We start from the raw sequence: 18754 nt of genomic DNA on the forward strand, positions 1-18754 counted from the left end.
AGGGCTGAGGGGCACTAAGCTAGGAAAACAAATGGAATGCTCGTAGCCAGAGAGGGTGCAGCAGAATGAACTGATTCACTGGATTTGATTGTTCCAGGATGACCATATGACTAATACCATGTGGTTAGCATGGGCCTATCAGAAAAAATGCTGGACCACTGAAATTACACAACTATGGAAACACAACACTAGATATATGTCAAAATACACCAAGTCCCGTTCATCCATTACCCCTGTGCTCACTGACCTACATTGGCTCCCATTCAAGCAACATCTTCATTTTAACATTCTCATTCTGGCCCCTTCCTATCTCAGTAACTCCTTTCAGCCCCACAACCTTCCACGATATCTGCACGCCTCTAATTCTGGCCTCTTGAGCATCCCTAATTTTAGTTGCTTCACCACTGGTGGCTATGCCTTCAACTGCCAAGGCCCAAGCTCTGGAATTCCCTCCCTACACCTCTCTGCCTCTCTACCCCTTCAAGATACTTCTCAAAACCTACCTGTCTGACCGAGCTTTTGGTCATGTGATCTAATATCTCCATATGAATTCTGGTGTCATATTTTGTTTTACAATGCTGCTAAGCGTCTTGGGATGTTTTAATCAGGTTAAAGGCACTAAATAAATATAAGTTGTTGTTATTCAGGGAATGGGATTCTCAAACCAACTAGGTTTTGAAGCATTTATTCACTCACTTTTGTGAGCCCAGAATTCTAAGGCAATTTTCCAAATGAAATCTCTTGACTGGGTAAGACTTTGAAGATTAAAACTGTTGAATCTGAAGAGCACACAGCTGACAAACACCCTATCTTTCCTTCAGAGGCGTACATTGTGGGGTCTCAGATGTCATTAACCTGCCTGTGCGTGGGCTGAGTGCACCATTTTCACCTCAGTGTCAATAAATTACTATAGGCTGGGCTGTTAGTTTGATTGTCATATTCTTGTTTCCACTGACTCTACCGCCTCTTCTGTACAACTTACATGGGATGAAATTAATGTTTCAGCAGCCTCCTTGCAATGTTTAGAGAGGTAGATAAATGGTAAGACTTATAGATGGAGGAAAGTCATTGGCAGCAGTTGGGTTAGAGGGAGACGATGAAAACCCTATTTGCCTACGACCATCAAGGACAAGGTCAGGTCATTTATACTGCATGGTGTTCACACTATTGAATCAAGACCTGCAGTGAAACAGTGGTGTTGGAAACTGATTAAAGGGCCTGACTCAGAAGTGATAGTAACACTGAAAGTTGATCCCCTTTAACACACAACATTTCGAGAGGGTGCACAGTAAGGTGTTAGGCAGCCCCAGTAAATTACGAGAGAGAACTCATTCTGAAACTTGCTTTAGCTTTCCACTTCTATCTGACACTCTTGCCTGAATTTCCCCTTGGCTGGTTTTACCAAAACTTGCCAAATGGAAATTGCCTTCACAGCCTCAGGAAGTGTGCCCATGGTTAGGCCAATCGAGCACCAGCGTTGACGAGGGCCAACAGCAGGTTGGCTCAAGAAATCAGGCTGTGATTATTTGTTCTGGAAAGGGAAGCCATGGGAATCCAACAGCTGCAGTGTGATTTGGGCAACACTGAATGGCATTGCCCTGACCAGTCATCATTCACAAAGCACAAGGTTTGTAACTTTTGTCCAGCCTTCCGGCAGGCACCTTGCTATGTAAAGTGAAACACCCATCACGTGGGGCACAGGCAGGGAAGTGGGGTTGAGGCCACAATCAGATCAGCCCTGATTCTTATTAAATGGCAGAGCGGGCTCTAGGGGCCGAATGGCCTACTCCTGCTCCTAATTCTTACAATGTAGTACCTTCTCCAAGCCTGGCTGTTTGTGGAAATTAGGAAGAACGCTGTCCAAACATCTTGCACATGTTGCAAAATTACCGTAGTTTGGGAATGAAGACAACTACAATATAAATGATACAAATTAAATTGGATCTTTCTTGCTCTACAAGTTGAGTTCCTCTGGGTAGGAGGTAAATTTGGTTATCCAAAACTTTACTGCCCGCACCCTGGCACACACAAAATCCCAACACTCCTGTGCTCACTGATCTATATTGGCCCAGGTTCAGCAGCGTCTCAATTTTAAAACACCTAACCTTATTTTCAAATATCTCCATAGCCTACCCCTATCTCTCATCCTCCTCCCACCCGACACCCTCCAAGATCACTGTGCTACTTCCATTCCAGCCTCCTGGGCTTCTCCGATTTTAATCGCTCTACCATTGGTAGCTGTGTCTTTAGCTGCCAAGGCTCCAAAGTTCTGGAATTCCCTCCCTAAACCTTTCTGCCCCTCTTTTGCTCTCTCCTCTTTTAAGACGCACTTTAAAAGCTACCTTTTTGAACAAGTTTTTGGTCATCCGTCCCAATATCCCCTATGCTGCTTGATGTCAAATTTTGTTCAATAATGTCACTGTGAAACATATTGGGCCATTTCACTCCAATAAGACGCTACACAAATTCAAGTTGTTCTTGTTGAATTTGGTATTAGCATGCTGCTCTTCCAAGTTACATCTCATAGGAGAATTTGACCCACAACAAATTTTGACAAATAATTAGAAAAATCAATAATTGCAGCAGTGTTTGGATATTCCATCCTATTATTACTGTAATAACAAATTGGATAGTATTATTTTATGGTTGGGGTGGGGAGAAGAGGAGAGGACATAAACAAGTCAATCATCTCCAAGTTAAACAGAATGCCTCCACCAAGCACTTGGCAACACTGAAAGATGCCGAATGCACCAATAGTGTTAAAGCAGTTTTTAGTGTGGCGGTGAGGGATTTTGATTACTGGCGATTGGGCAGCTAGAATCCAGTTTTCTTTCTAAAAGAAAATGAGCAAATGTATGAAAGTGAATGTGTTTCTGATTGTACCTGTGTGAATGTGATACATTTGTATAACCACACCTTTTTTTTTTCATTCCCTGTCCCACACTGCTCACTGTGGTCAAAAGAACACAGTGCTCTCTGAATTATGCTTTGCCATGATCATTTCCTTTTTCAGTTTTGGAAAGGGTAGCACTCTGTTCGGTCATACAGAAATATTAAAGTCAACCTGCCACCAGCAAGTCTCAGGGAAGACTTATAAATGTCAAGTGTTAGCAATTCGCAGGGACATGGGCACTGAACAATGGGTCTGCTGCCAGTCAATCAGCAAACTCTTCTCGTGCAGTGTAAATTGTTGCTCCCCCCCGGTATTGTTGGAACATTCTCGCGGGCTATCCTGGTGAGTGCAAAGTGAAAAGCTTTGACAGCATGTCTCTTTTTTTTCAGAAATACTCAAGTTCTGTATCAACAAATGACTATTCAAAAAGAAAAGATAAAACAGCATTATGAAAGAAGGTGAAGACAAACTAGTTCAATAAAAAAAAATTCACTCCGCCAGTTTTTCGCCAATGCAATTTTCCCGTGTGTGTTAAAGGGCAGTGGTGCATAGTGTCATAAAAATTCACTGGGTCATAAAATGCACCTTTATAAGCTTTTAAATCATAGCTTTGTTTACAAAAAATTATCTTTGGTGCAATCAAAACTAACGCAATGTATCATATTGAAAGTCCCCACAGCCCATTTTCTTTTTGTTAAATGAGAAACCAATCTATCCATTTTGGAGCCCCACTCCAGAGACTTTGGTGCAAAAATCTCGGCTGGTGCTCCAGTGCAGTACTGGGGGTGTGCTAAACTGTGAGAGGTGCTGTCTTCCAGGTAAAATGTTAAATCGAGGCTCTGTCTGCCCACATAGATAGGACATAAACGTTCCCTGGCACTATTTTGAAGATGAGCAGTAGAGTTCTCCTCAGTGTCCTGTCCAATATTTACCCCTCAATCAACATCACTAAAAAAAAATCATTACCTGGTCATTATCACATTACTGTTGTGGGAGCTTGCTGTGCACAAATTGGCTGCCGCGTTTCCTTCCTTACAATGGTGATCATACTTCAAAAGCATTTCACCGGCTGTAAAGTGCTTTGGGGCATCCCAGGGTCATGAAAGGTGCTATAGAAATGCACATCTTTTTTTTTTACCCACTCTGCAGTGAGGCCATTTTCTACACATCGGATATGAAGAGATTCCCCCTTACAGTATAATTAGATAGTGATTTCTTAACTTTGTAATGTCATCTGATTTTTGCCTTCCCATTCTGCACCTAGAACTTCGCTATTCAATGTTCTGAAAAGGAAGGAGTTAGGTGGGGGTGGGGTGAAGGTTGGGGGTTGGTCCCTGAACAGTAAGGGATCGTAAGGGATATGTCAGACCAACAGATGTCTTCTGATCTCGTCAGACTTCCACATTTCTGTATTTGCTGATTCACCAACAAGTTATTTGAGTTTTTCAGATTCCTCCCAGAAATGATAAAGATTTTCCTTTGCATGGCTGGGACCATCTTTTTGGATTGGGGGGTGCCACCCCACCCCCCAGAAACATTTTTAAAGCTCTGCTGTACTTAGTAACAACTGTAGGTTTACCAGAATGATAGCTGGACTTTAAGGATTAAGTTAGGAAGGATTACACAAACTAGAGTTGTACTCCCTGCAGTTTAGAAGGTTAAAGGGTGATTTGATTGACGTTTTCAAGGAGTTAAGGGGAACAGATGGGATAGGTGGAAACTATTTTCACCGTCTGGGGAGTCTAGGACTGGGGAGTATGATCTAAAAATTAGCACCAGACTTTTCAGACATCAGAAAGGATGGGAGGCACTTGGAATTCCCTACCACAAGTGGCAATTGATGTTAGATCAGTTGTTAATTTAAACCGGAGATTGATAGATTTTTGTTAACCAAAGGTATTAAGGGATATGGGCCAAAGGTGAGAATATGGAGTTAGGTCACAGATCAACCATGATCTCATCCAAAAGGAAGAACAGATTGGATAAACAAATGGCTTCCTCCTTTTCCTACGTTTCTCTGTCCAATGAACACCAAAAGTAATGATTGGTTGAAGTGCTTTGAGCTATTTTGATGAGGTAATAAAGCATTGTGGAATTGTGAAATGTATATTTCTCTTAGGCAACTATTTAACGTTAGTTAAATAAATTCTTGATTAGAGAGGAGAAAAAATAATCAGGTCAAGCTGCTGTTAGGTCACTATGAAACTTTACTTGACTACTGACCAAAATGGGAACAGACAGAGGTTTGGAAGTCACCTACTTCTTGAATAGAGGCACAGGATGCAGTAGATCCTTTCATTCATTCACAAAGAAATAATCTTAAAAAGAAATGCAGACTTGCATTTAAAAAAGTACCATTCACAACCTCAGTACAAACCCAAGCATGTGCGAGCAAATTAAGCGTTTTTTTTTAAAAGTGTAGTCGCTGTTGTAATGTAGGAACCACGGTAATCAATTTTTGCACAGCATTATCCCACAAACAGCAGAGAGTAAACAAGCAGGTGATCGGTTTTCACGCTGTTGGTTGTGGGATAATATTGCCCAGGATTCTGAAGCAGACTCCCCTGCTCTTGGAAAAAGTGGCATGGGATTGTTTACATGCACTTAACTGCAGTTTCCTTCCAACATTCAGCATCAATCCTAAAGCTGTGCACAAAATAATGAAACAGCAAATTTGTTCACATGTAAAATCCTGGCCCAAATACTGGCCAGTTCAATACCCGAATGACATCCCTGATACGCAGAGTTTACCACAGCTTACTGAACAAGGACTGCCAGACCGCTATTAGATTATTAGCAAATCTAACCGTTCCCAATTTCTCCATTATAACGTCAAAGTCTTTTTTGTGTTTTAAGCAACAACGGACATACCAGCAAGATGTCTACCCTGGTTACAGCTCGCTAATACACCCCACTTGAAAAGAAAATAACGTGAACCAGCCCCACTTGCCTATCTGTACTTTAATCCTACATAGCTCTTACTAAACTCAAGACTATCTTTAAATGTTTAATCTATTGAAAAAGGTTCACAATACCATAAATCTGTTATGCCAGTCTTGTGCCTGTCTCCACCTTCTGACTTAATGTTAATCAATTTGGTTAAAATTTTTCCCAAGTCATTCCAAGGTGCAAGTGTAGAGGATATAAAAGCAAAGAAAGATCTGCCTTGACACACTGACTCTGTAGAAACAGACCAATGGGAAAGGGAAAATGAACAATATGTTCACACAGCTATTGCTACAGAGCTTAGAAATCTGTTGTCAGATTAAAAGTCTACCAGGAGATACATAGGTTGATCATGCGAACAATACAAATGGTGCCTATGCTGGCCCCTTAGAGGACTTGTCTGCTATTTTCAAACTAGCATCAATCCCCGTCTATGATGAAACCCTCACAAATGTTCTCACCTTCGTAAATAAGTAAAGGGTTCCACACAGCTGTTGTCAGTTAAAACTGAAGTTATTTTATGACCATTGTAACCATCATATTTCATTACATTTCTCAAATATTTTGCTCCATCTAATGGTCAGTTTAGTTGAAGGAGGGCATTCTAATTGGATTTATCTTTCTACTAATGCTATATACCGGTTTTAATGTTAGGCAACATCCAATTATAAAATTATATCAACAACTTGTGTAATCAGACAGCATTGCTTCTAAGACTATTTGCACAGTACATGAGGTTTTAGTTAAAATATTTTACATTCTGACACACATAAAAATTCATACATTCTTCTGCATAAATTAAGTGTTAACTTGCCTCAGTTCCTGAGTTGAATGTATGGAGATTACTAAACCCATACATTAAAATGATCGACCCTGCTGTTGATTTACTGTAGTGATGAGTACATTTAACGAGGGAGTCTCCCTTGAATGAACGTAGCTTTGACTGTAAATCAATGATGCAGTTCAAAAATACGATAGTGGTCACATCACACTGAACTCCTGCGCACAGTTACAAAATCTTGGCTGAAATTCTCAGCCAAATAGCAGTAAAGTCCAGCGGCAGTTCAAGTGGCAAGTCAGGCATTTGCAGCAGCTCAGTGATGAAAGCATTGCCAGCTGATATGAGTCAGAGCTTCAAGCAAACATTACAGCCAGAAGCACTGCCAGAATACACTTCAGTCTTTTAAACCTCTCCATGGCTTTGCGCATTGCCCCCTTCTTTCCCTCGCTGTCTCAACCTCGCTGCTTCCCGCCCGAGATGTGCTTCTCTCAGGGCTGTTGGCAAGCGCAGAGAGTTATTTTTCCACAAAGCGCAACTGAAAACAAAGAGAGAAGCAAAAGAGAAACCCCCACAAAAACCATCATGCAAATCCTTCCCAGCCCAACCACCAACTGGAGGTTGGACTTAGATTATGCTAATCAAAGAACAGCAGCTCCGCCACAGGATCAGTCACGACAGGCTTTACTGAACAACAGTGCAATTAAAAATGAATTGGTTTCTCAAGTATTGCTCTTGCCGACTTCAGAAACTCTACAGCATCATTAAAGCAACATATTTGAATGGCTCAGATTCCGTTTGATTGCAGATTCATTAAATTAATTGGTATTTCTTCATTCTTATGAAACCAACACAGGTGGATTGTGAAACGCAATAAACCTGCTTCTGCATGTCAACCGTGTAACACTCCTAGGAGTTCAGGGCACTCTCTGCACAGCGTTTAGAACATAATACAAGAACAATGAGACACGTTCTGCTTGATCAGCAGGCAAAAAGCATTTAAACTTAAAGCTCGAATCACAAACACTTGCCCAATCCGAAAATCCCCACTGCATGGACAAATTGGGGTCAAGACTCAAAACGCTGAACACTCGAAACAGTGGCCTTGTCAATAATCACAGAATCACAGAGTCAGAATCACACAGTGCAGAAGAGGCCCTTCGGCCCATCGAGTCTGCACCTACACGTGAGAAACACCTGACCTACCTACCTAATCCCATTTACCAGCACTTGGCCCATAGCCTTGAATGTTATGATGTGCCAAGTGCTCATCTAGGTACTTTTTAAAGGATGTGAGGCAACCTGCCTCCACCAACCTCCCAGGCAGTGCATTCCAGACCGTCACCACCCTCTGGGTAAAAAAGTTTTTCCTCATATCCCCCCTAAACCTCTTGCCCCTCACCTTGAACTTGTGTCCCCTCGTGACTGACCCTTCAACTAAGGGGAACAGCTGCTCCCTATCCACCCTGTCCATGCCCCTCATCACCTTGTACACCTCGATCAGGTCGCCCCTCAGTCTTCTCTGCTCCAACGAAAACAACCCAAGTCTATCCAACCTCTCTTCATAACTTAAATGTATCATCCCAGGCAACATCCTGGTGAATCTCCTCTGCACCCCTTCCAGTGCAATCACATCCTTCCTATAATGTGGCGACCGGAACTGCACACAGTACTCCAGCTGTGGCCTCACCAAGGTTCTATACAACCCCAACATGATCTCCCTACTTTTGTAATCTATGCCTCGATTGATAAAGGCAAGTGTCCCATATGTCTTTTTCACCACCCCACTAACATGCCCCTCTGCCTTCAGAGATCTATGGACACACACACCAAGGTCCCTTTGTTCCTCAGAACTTCCTAGTGTCATGCCGTTCATTGAATACTTCCTTGTCAAATTATTCCTACCAAAACAATGATACCTGTAATCTGTTAGTTTGAAGACTGTGTCACAAATGGAGTTTATAGAGTAGAAATTGGGCCTCTTTATTCACGTTTTACAGACAGAAAACATGACCAAGGAGGGTCAATTTCAGTCACTAACATAATGGAACCCGAGGACTTCTGGCTGATATTGATTTGTATATCTGAGGCAGCTGATGAAAACAGATATTAAGCCCCTTGCACATGCTGATTAGGGGCCTACTGCATGTTATCCGACCCCTCAGGGAAGCTGACTTCTCCTGAGCGGGCACTTTCCTTGCTCTGCCCAGGTTTTCCAGCAAGTGGCCACTGGAACTTCTAAAAGTATTTTATGTCTGATGTGAAACCAGAAGGAACAGGGGTGCTATTCCCAAATGTACAGCACTGCCATGGATGTCAGTCTTTGCTCAGTTAGGAGCACTCTCACCTTTGAGTCAGAAGGTTGTGGGTTCAAGACTCACCACAGAATTTGAGCGCAAAAAAAAAAATCAAGGTTGACAGTGCAGTACTGAGGGTGTGCTGCACTGCCAGGGGTGTCATCACTAAAGTGAGACTTTAAACTGAGACCCTGAACCTAGGTTGACATAAAAGATCCCATGGCACTTCTCGAAGAAGAGCGGGTGAGTTATCTCTGATATCCTGGCCAATCCTTAACCCTCAATCAACATCACAAAATCAGATTACCTGGTCATTATCACATTGCTGTTTGTGGGAGGAGCTTGCTGTGAGCAAATTGGTTGCCACATTTCCTACAACAGTGGCTAAATGTCAAAGAGCACTTAATTGTCTATAAAGTGCACTGGGACGTCCTGAGGTCATGAAAGGTGCTATACAAATGCAAGTCTTTTTTTTATTTCTAACAGGGGGGATGTTGGTGGGGGGGGGGGAGGGGAGGTGGTGCTGTGATTGGCATCCCCTTTCATTTCCCTCCTCTTCCTTACAGGACATTGCCAGCAAGGCAAATGGTCCAGCGTTCACACTTACACTTGCTAAAGTACACATGAAGGCGTGACACACATCAGCCATTTGCCCAAATAAGGGGGTTCAGGGTCCAATTTTGGACCATCTGCAGGCTTGCCAGTTGGGATGCAAGCTACATGCGTGGTGTCCATCTCAAGCTCCAGAATGGGCCTCAATAATTTACACCCCAAATATTCACAGGCGCTAACACAAGAGTTTTAGGATGGAGATTCTCCTCAACCAATTTCTACCTGGGAGGAAGTATCGAAACAAAAAGAAACCCTGGAATTCACCCAATAACCTCCAAGTAGTTGGCCCATGAACAGATCTTAAGAAGCGCAATAGGGAAGATTCCAGTGAATTGTTGTCCAACATTGGTTACAACGGATCATTATTAGCATCAGGGAAATGGTGTTGAGGGAAAGGCCGAGGGCACACTCACCAATTCAAAATGGATTCAATGGAATTGTGAAATTTTGAAAAAAAAGATCACCCGATCAGAGAAGCAAAATTACAAAATGTTTGGGAACCTTGTGCCGTTAGGCTATTTACCATCAAAGGTAAATATTTTGGGTCCACAAGTGGGATATTGTTTCTAGAATGACAAAGGACAACACAGCTGCAAGTGTATCAAATCAGACCAGGAGATAGGTATCACCACACAATGGTGGATTTGTTTTATTTTGGCAATAAAAACATTAAGAAATGTTAGCGGTTTCATTCGGCTGTTTTAGCCAGAACAAATGATTGGAACATTGTCTAATATAGATACTTTGGAGATGGGGCTTTGCCTGTGCTACCATGTCACCTTTCTCAGTCTCTTCATAGGCACAGGCGAGGTTATAATCACACTGTTGCCGGGGCCACTTACACTGCATGGAAAGGAAAACCCACAAATTACATAATTCAAAGTATTTACCTCTGTGGAAAACATCAGGCACTCATTTTATTCAAAACCAAATTGTGTAATGTGTTTACACTAAAGCCATAATGAGCCCAATCTAGGGAATGGCATGAAGCTGATCAAGTAAATATAACCACAGCATGTCTGCATTATTCCAAAACATATACAACAGGAAAACTAACCCAGAGGAGAGTTCAAGGCGCTTTTAGCATTCAGGTCTTAGAACATTATAAAATCTGACTCTCTTATTCCCATACAGTTGTTGAATTTTGGACCCCCAAAGAGTGGGACTATGAATACAATTCTGACTGCCACGATAATAGTTTGTATTTATGTTGCGCTAGGTGCCTACGAAAGTTTCACTGTAAGAGGAGAGAGTTACTGCATCCTGGGCAAGTTGACGTGGCGGAGAGTCGAGGCAGGTAGGCTAGCTTGGGAGACGTTCAAAAAGTCAAACATTGAGGTGACGAAGACATGAAGCAAGGTTCTGACGGCAAGCGGGGAGAGAGGAAGCCAAAATGAGGGGGGCAGCTCTGGACCTAATATTCAGAAATGAGCCTGGGCAGGTAGAAGGCATATCAGCAAGGGAGCATTTTGGAGATAGTGACCATAACTCAGTTAGATTTTGGACAGTTATGGAAAAGGATAAGGTTGGGCCGGGAATAAAAGTTCTAAATTGGGGGAAGGCTAATTTTACTAAGATGAGATACGATTTGTCCCAGGTAGACCGGGAGCAGCTACTTGCAGATAACATTTTGTCAGAGCAGAGGTGCAGAGGTGGTGAAGCTGGTTTTGGTAGGAGAACAGGAAGGAAGTTGGGCTTGGGGATTGAGAAGGAAGCCGAGGCGTTGAATGTTCTAGCTCCGTTTGTGATGGTAAGCCAGGGAGCTTGATAGAATTGAGGTGGGACGCATGATGCTGCTCACAGGAGCTGAACAGGGATAGCTTTAGTTCTGAGGTCATTCCGCTGCAGGAGGTTTACAACTCAAAACGTTACATGCAAATGAGTTCCGAAGAAGAGTCATATCGGACTCGAAACGTTAACTCTGTTTCTCGCTCCACAGATGCTGCCAGATCTGCTGAGCTTTTCTAGCACTTTGTTTTTATTGGTTTTCAACTCATCCAGGTCTTGCCATCAAAACTGGCCACTTGATAGCGTGGTCAAGATTCTTTGGGTCACAGGAGGAAGCAGTGGGGTAGAGCTGGGTGCTATCAACCCACATCTGGAAACTAATCCTGTGCTTCTGGGTAATAATGCACGTAGTTAGTGAAGAGGAGACGACAGAGAATGTAGACACCTACTGACCATGCAAGCAGAGGAGAAGCAGTGTTGGAGTGGCTGCACTGCCAGGCAAGAGAAAACCTAAAAGAAAGCAATTCCCCAGAGACCGACTTTAGAGAGAATTGGGAGGGCAGTGGAGAGGTTACCTGTGTCAAAGGTGAAAGAGAAGAAAGATAACTAGGGAGCTATCATGACAATCATGTGAAATGCCAGTTGTGACTTTGACCAGAGATCTTGGCACTGTCGGTGGGACAGAAGAGCCAGATTTAATGGTGTAAACACTGGTGCACAGATGCTGACCCACAATCTGAACTAAAATGCCAGTGGTTTACACTGCTACTAATGTAAAATGTAGAATTCAGCAATATTGCACAAATACAGTGACGTGCTGGATCATCATGATCTTGAGGTTACCAGCAAGAACAAGTTATATGGAAGTTTGTGGTCTCATCCGCTTCAAAGCAAATTTTCATACAGTGCACACAAGCTCAAGTGGCCTAAGTTCAACTGTTTACATGCAAATGTGAGTACACATGTCCCCCATGTCATAGCTGTTTGCATACCAGTTTTATCTGATGTAATGGTTGATCTACCATTACTTCTGTGTAATCACAGGGGAGGCCTTTCATCCCATTGAGCGTGTGCTGGCTCTTTGGAAGTGCTATGCAATTAGTCCCATTCCCCGTGGGCCTGCAAAATCTTCCCCTTTAATTATTTATCCAATTACGTGATTGGGAATTAACTGGGTGACATTACCTAATGGAGCCTGGCTCATTTCAAATACAAAAACACTCCATTTCCCTCGCACTGAACCTTTTCACCCACATTGGCTCAAAGAAATTGTTTTTTTTTGAAACGTCTTAATATTTTTCCAACCAATTTTGCATTGATGTGGTATTGATGATGTTTTGAGTTTAAAAGATCATCCTGGTACATTCTGCTTTTACCAATATAACCTTGAGGCAGTGTAGCTGAGACCTGGAGCGCTTATGATGTCATCACCGTCCAGCGGAAGGTTAGCATGTGATTATCTATGAGACTGTTTGTTTATCACTCACAGAGGACACAGTAGAACTGAATGGTTGTGCTTCATTGTACATTTTAAATGAACTTGTATGTTATTCTTAACAATTTCTCATGTGACCCAAAGCTGTTGAGCAAAATGTTTTAAAACTGACAGAGGAAGGGGGTTTGAGGGGAAAGAAAAGAACTATTTGTTGGGTAATTGAGTTAAGGAGGCTGACTTCATGCATTCCAATGCAATTTCCATGCTAGGTCTTCTTAGATATAAAAAGCCTAAAGGCATCTAGGGGAAGTGGGTGGTATAGGGAAAGTGGGTGGTATAGGGGAAGTGGTGGTATAGGGGAAGTTGGTGGTGTAGTGGTAATGTCATTGGACTAATAATCCAGAGGCCCAGGCTAGTGCCAGCTGGTGGAATTTAAATTCAATTAATAAATCTGGAATTTAAAAATGTTTTTGAAACCATTGCCAATTGTCATTAAAAACCCAACTGGTTCACTGATGCCCCTTAGAGAGGGAAATCTGCCGTCCTTATCTGGTCTGGCCTACGTGTGGCTCCAGACCCACAGCAATGGTGTTGACTCTTAACCATTCTCTGAAGTAGCCTAGCAAGCCACTCGGTCGTACCAAACCGTGACAAAGATTAAAAGAAGTGCCCTTCCTACACCACATGGACTGCAGCAGTTCAAGAGGTTGGCCCACCAGCACCTTCTCAAGGGTAATTAGGGATGAGCAATAAGTGGTCTTCTAGCCAGTGGTGCCCACATCCTGTGAACGAATAAATTTGAAAAAAATACACAGTGGAATAAAAGCGCCTTTAAAGACAAGGTGGAAGGCAAGGCAAGCACCCAATGCTGAGCCTTCCACTGCACTGAGTACGTTTAGCATAACTAACTATTCAGCCAGCTTGTAAATACTTCACACATTCCAAGGCTTCAACAGATTGAGTCCAACTCCAAAATAAAATAATCTCAAAGAGCATCTACTTCTATTCTGGGTTTTAGAGGCGTGTACCTCTCTGTACGCTCTCCCGCGTTGATACACCTGAGTTGCCCTACCTGGATGTTGGTAATAATCACACTTCATGCTTGGAAAGATCAGAACTCTTTAACTTGCCAAGCTGCCTTGTACAAGGAGGATTGGTGTGCATTAATTCTGTTACACTTCATGTGAGTCTCTACTGCAGCCGTGAAATGTGGCACCCGGACACTTAGTTCCTAGATAATTACTTCCTAGCTCTTTACAAATATTTACAGATAATACAACAATATATAACAGGAGTGGTTAGAAGGAATTATTTCAAGCCAAAGAGTTATTTGAATATGGATTGCGGTACTGCGAGTGGCTGCTGCATCATATTTAAAAGGGAATTATATAAACAATTGAAGGGAATATTAACCAGCAGGGAGAAGAGCAAGAAAATGTGACTAGTGTAGATGACTCAAAATGGAGTGAGGACAAAAACAAGTACAGCAGGCCGAATGGCCTTCTTCTAGACTGAACATTCTACAATTCTATAAATTCAAAATGCTACAGCAAAGCAAGAGGCCATACGGCCCATCGTGCTGGTGCTGGTTCTTAGCAGGAGCTTTCCAGTTAGTCATGCTGTGAATTTTTCCTTCTTCGAGTGCATATCCAATTCCCTTTTGAAAGTTACTATTGAATCTGGTTCCACTGCCCTTTCAGACAGTGCATTTCATATCACAGCTCATTGCCTAAAAAAACATTTCCTCACCTCCCTGCCGGTACTGGTTTGCACTAAGTCCTTGTTGAAAGAGTAAGTTTAAAATTAATCAGGAGTGCTTGCTGATCTGTCCAATAATAATCAATATGAGAGATAGTTAGGATATGCAGCAAAGGACTGTGCTTCACTGAAAATAAAAATGAAGAGAGGCATTGGAAAGTTAGAACCATAGAACCATAGAAAAGTTACAGCACAGAAGGAGGCCATTTGGCCCATCTTGTCCATGCCAGCCCAAGGACACCCAGGTGCCCTTCCTAATCCCACCTTCCTGCACCCGGCCCATAGCCCTGCATCTTACAGCACTTTAGGTGCAGATCCAGGGACTTTTTAAAAGAGTTTAGAGTTTCTGCCTCTACCACCAACTTGGGCAGCGAATTCCAAACACCCACTACCCTCTGCGTAAAAAAGTTCTTCCTCATGTCCCCCCTACACCTTCTGCCACTTATCTTGAATCTATGTCCCCTGGTTCTAGAATTCTCCACCAAGGGAAACAATTTTATTCTGTCCACTCTATCTATTCCCCTCATAATTTTGTACACCTCAATCAAGTCACCGCTCAGCCTTTTTTGTTCTAAGGAAAATAACCCCAACCTATCCAATCTCTCTTCGGATCTACACTTTTCTAACCCTGGCAACATTCTTACAGGCTCTATACTCTACAAACCCTTACAGCAGATAGTCTCTGATATTTCTACCAGGATTTTATACTGAAAGATTGATTAAAATGGGTATGGAATGGACACACTTACCGTTGCTGCTGGTATTAGCTGTAGTGGGCAAAAGTTGTGTTGGGTAGTCCTGCAATTTGGCTCAGGGACATGCAGTGGAGTTCCTCACCATCAGTTGATGGGGATAAGCTTGCTGTTCAGGTGGAAGATTGCCGGCAGCTGTCACGGAAGCAGATGGAGAGATTGAGCAGATTAATTTCCAAGTTTTCATTCTCAAATATATTGAAAGAATGACTGTAAACGTTTCATAAACTAAAAAAAAAACCTGGAGGTTTCAATTCGGTGGGTGGGGAGGGCCATTATTGTGTAGACATGAAAAGTGTTGGGAGTTACAGACTATTTTAGGGTTTGCAGAATCTATTGTTGAAAATTACGCCAGAAAAGAAAAGTAATTTGTGAAACCTCTCACACACAGGAGATCTACTTACAAAATTGATCAGTAACAACAAATTCACGCCGTTGGCTATTATTAATGCTTATATCTGGGGTTAAGCTGTACTAACCCAACATCTTTATTCAAAAAAACACTTATCCAACAAGAAGTATACATATTATAAGTAGGTCTCCTTTCAAAGAACTGTTTAACGTAAATCCCAAAATGGCTCAGTCATGTAATAAAGAGAAAGATGACCTCTTAGGCTCACTTTCCTCCTTCATCTCTAATCCTGACAGAATCATATATGTTCCAGGAGAGAGAAAGCCCATCACCCTTGAGCTAGGGTTTCTCTCCATGGGTTACATAGTCTAATCCTATTCATCTGTGCATCCCAACACACTTTAATACTCATCTTTTGATTGCAACTGTCTAACTGAAAAAAAATGGTTTATGACAGAAGCATATCTCTCCAATCTCCATCTTGAATGTTTATTATTTTTTTCATATCTTTGAGTTTTCATTCCATCACACCGACAATGCATCGCTATTCACTCCAATGTAACCCTTCATAATCTTGCAAAGTTCTGTCCACTTATCCCTTAACTTGTTCAGTTCTATCAAAAGTATCTTCTGCTTCTCAAGTCTCTTTATTATAACTGTAATGGCTCAACCTTGACATAAGCCCCCTTCAATATCTACATAAGCACTTTCCCTTTCTAACTTCAACATAAGTCCCTTTGGTGGTACCTTATCAAACACTTTTGGTCAAAGCTATGTGAACTACATTAACAGCATTTCCATTATCTATCTCACGGGACCTGTGAGGAGCCACTGCCCATAGCAGAGGAGAAGGAAGAAGAAAATTGCGGGAGAAACAAGCGAGGCAAGTGCAGAAAATAATTAAAACCAATTCAACTTTCATGCCAGAAGGAGTTCAGGTTTTACGGTTTATAAGCCAATGTTGCTCTCTGATGTTTTCATTCAGAGTGCAAAGTTGGCATTTACAAATTACATAGAATTAACAGCACAGAAATAGGCCATTCGGCCCAAGTAGTCTATAACAGTATTTATGCCTTCTAGAGTCTCCGCCCACCCTATTTCATCTCACCCTACCAGCCATTCCTTTCTCCCTCATGCGCTTATCTAGCTTCCCCTTAATAAATTCATCTATTCACTTCACTTCAGCCACTCCAGGTGGTAGTAAGTTGCACATTTTAACCACTTCTCTTTGTTAAAGAAGTTTCTTCTGAATTCCTTATTGGATTTATTAGTGACTATCTTATATTTATGACCCCTAGTTTTGAACTCCCCCAGAAGTTAAAACATTTTCTCCATGTCCACACTAGAAAACCCCTTCATAATTTTCAACACCTCTGTTCTCGATTTCTAGAGAAAAGAGTCCCAGACTCTTCAGTCTTCCTTATGTTATGACTTTCCAAGATGGCATGGCGAAGCCTGGCATTAATAAAAACAAAAAGCTACTGCGGATGCTGGAAATCCAAAACAAAAACAGAATTACCTGGAAAAACTCAGCAGGTCTGGCAGCATCGGCGGAGCAGAAAAGAGTTGACGTTTCGAGTCCTCATGACCCTTCAACAGAACTGAGTAAAATTAGGAGAGGGGTGAAATATAAGCTGGTTTAAGGTGGGGGGAGAGAAGTTGGGCGGGGGGGGACGGCGGTGGTTGTAGGGACAAGCAAGCAGTGATAGGAACAAGGCAGAAGGGAGATACGAAAATCCTGTCAGAGAGCAGAGCAGTACTTCTTCAAGGTAGGCATTTCTTGAAGAGGAGTGGCAGTCAATTAAACACAGAGATAATTCTGTTTTTGTTTTGAATTTCCAGCATCCGCAGTAGTTTTTTTGTTTTTATCTCTGTGTTTAATTGACTGCCACTCCTCTTCAAGAAATGCCTACCTTGAAGAAGTACCGCTCTGCTCTCCGACAGGATTTTCGTATCTCTTTTCTGCCTTGTTCCTATCACTGCTTGCTTGTCCCTACAACCAACCCCCCCCAACTTCTCTCTCTCTCTCTCTCTCTCTCCCCCCCACCCCACCTTAAACCAGCTTATATTTCACCCCTCTCCTAATTTTACTCAGTTCTGTTGAAGGGTCATGAGGACTCGAAACGTCAACTCTTTTCTTCTCCGCCGATGCTGCCAGACCTGCTGAGATTTTCCAGGTAATTCTGTTTTTGGAGCCTGGCATTGCTTTGTTAGCCATCCATGGTCAACAGGCAGATTATGCAGCTTATATAAACTATGATGAAAATAAATGGACAAACCCTAGAAACTATAACTGGCCAGATCTTCAAAACAGAAGGACTTTTTTTCTTTCTTTCTCAACGGCATGATATCTTAGCCCTGAAATACATTGGGAAGAAGGTAACTTTGAAGAATTAACATCTGGTCATCTGCCTTACCGGATCGAAAACGGATTAAAAACATCCAGAATTTGTCTGAAATGGCTTGAAGTGTTAACAATATGCCACTTACTAAATGGGCAGGTGATAGAAAGCGGCAAAAATAGGTTCTGCTGCAAGGTTCTCACGTTATTCTCAGGCAAAGCTGCTATTCTCTGCAGCTGCTCCGATGTCAGTAAAGCAAGACAGCCCCCTGAGCAGTGCCTTAATTGGACTAATCCGTGGAGCAGGCATCACACCAGCCCCCCCACCCCCAACCCCTAGACCCCACCCACCCACCGCCCCCAACTCAAGTCTCCACAGGGCCAGGAAAATCAAAAGCCCAAACTCTGCTCTGTCTCAGCATCTTCTCAAAGAGCCAGTAGCAATCAATAGCTTATCTTGTGGGGCACTGCAAAATGACCTTTATCTTCGCACTGAGTGCCACAGTTCCTTGATACAACAATGGCATGCATTCTTTTACAGAACAAACAGCTCACATGTAAATAATGGACCTCAGAGCATTTGATGATAAAACAGAAGAGTTTTCAGCATTCTTTAAATTCCATTACTTTAGGCTTTAGGATTCGAGATATAAATTGAAACAGATGAAAGCTTAGAGTCTAAGAAATATTTAAGCTGGAAAATATCTGCATAAACCTAAAAACAGAATAACTTTATACTAAACTAGAAATGATTTTGAAAAACCTTTCAACAATTGATAGATAGATATATGAGCCTAAAATGCTCCACCAATCAAAAAGGCGCAAATAATATTATTCGGAACATATTGCCAAGAAGAGCCAT

The 18754-nt window shown here is 42.2% G+C and overlaps 1 protein-coding gene across 6 annotated transcripts in view; it reads right to left on the minus strand.

Annotated features, from left to right (window-relative positions):
- pik3cd (phosphatidylinositol-4,5-bisphosphate 3-kinase, catalytic subunit delta) overlaps positions 1-18754 on the minus strand; it is a 200783-nt gene that overhangs the window by 97377 nt on the left and 84652 nt on the right. For 5 of the 6 annotated variants that reach the window (XM_078557815.1, XM_078557818.1, XM_078557813.1 and 2 more), the window contains one exon: positions 15197-15334. The gene's annotated coding sequence lies outside the window, so the exon portion shown is untranslated. Of the gene's footprint in view, positions 1-6653; positions 7153-15196; positions 15335-18754 lie in introns of those variants that run through there. The other variant, XM_078557817.1, reaches the window with a different exon arrangement.

This window comes from Cetorhinus maximus, chromosome 15 (genome assembly GCF_964194155.1).
Source record: "Cetorhinus maximus chromosome 15, sCetMax3.hap1.1, whole genome shotgun sequence".
NCBI lineage: Eukaryota > Metazoa > Chordata > Chondrichthyes > Lamniformes > Cetorhinidae > Cetorhinus > Cetorhinus maximus.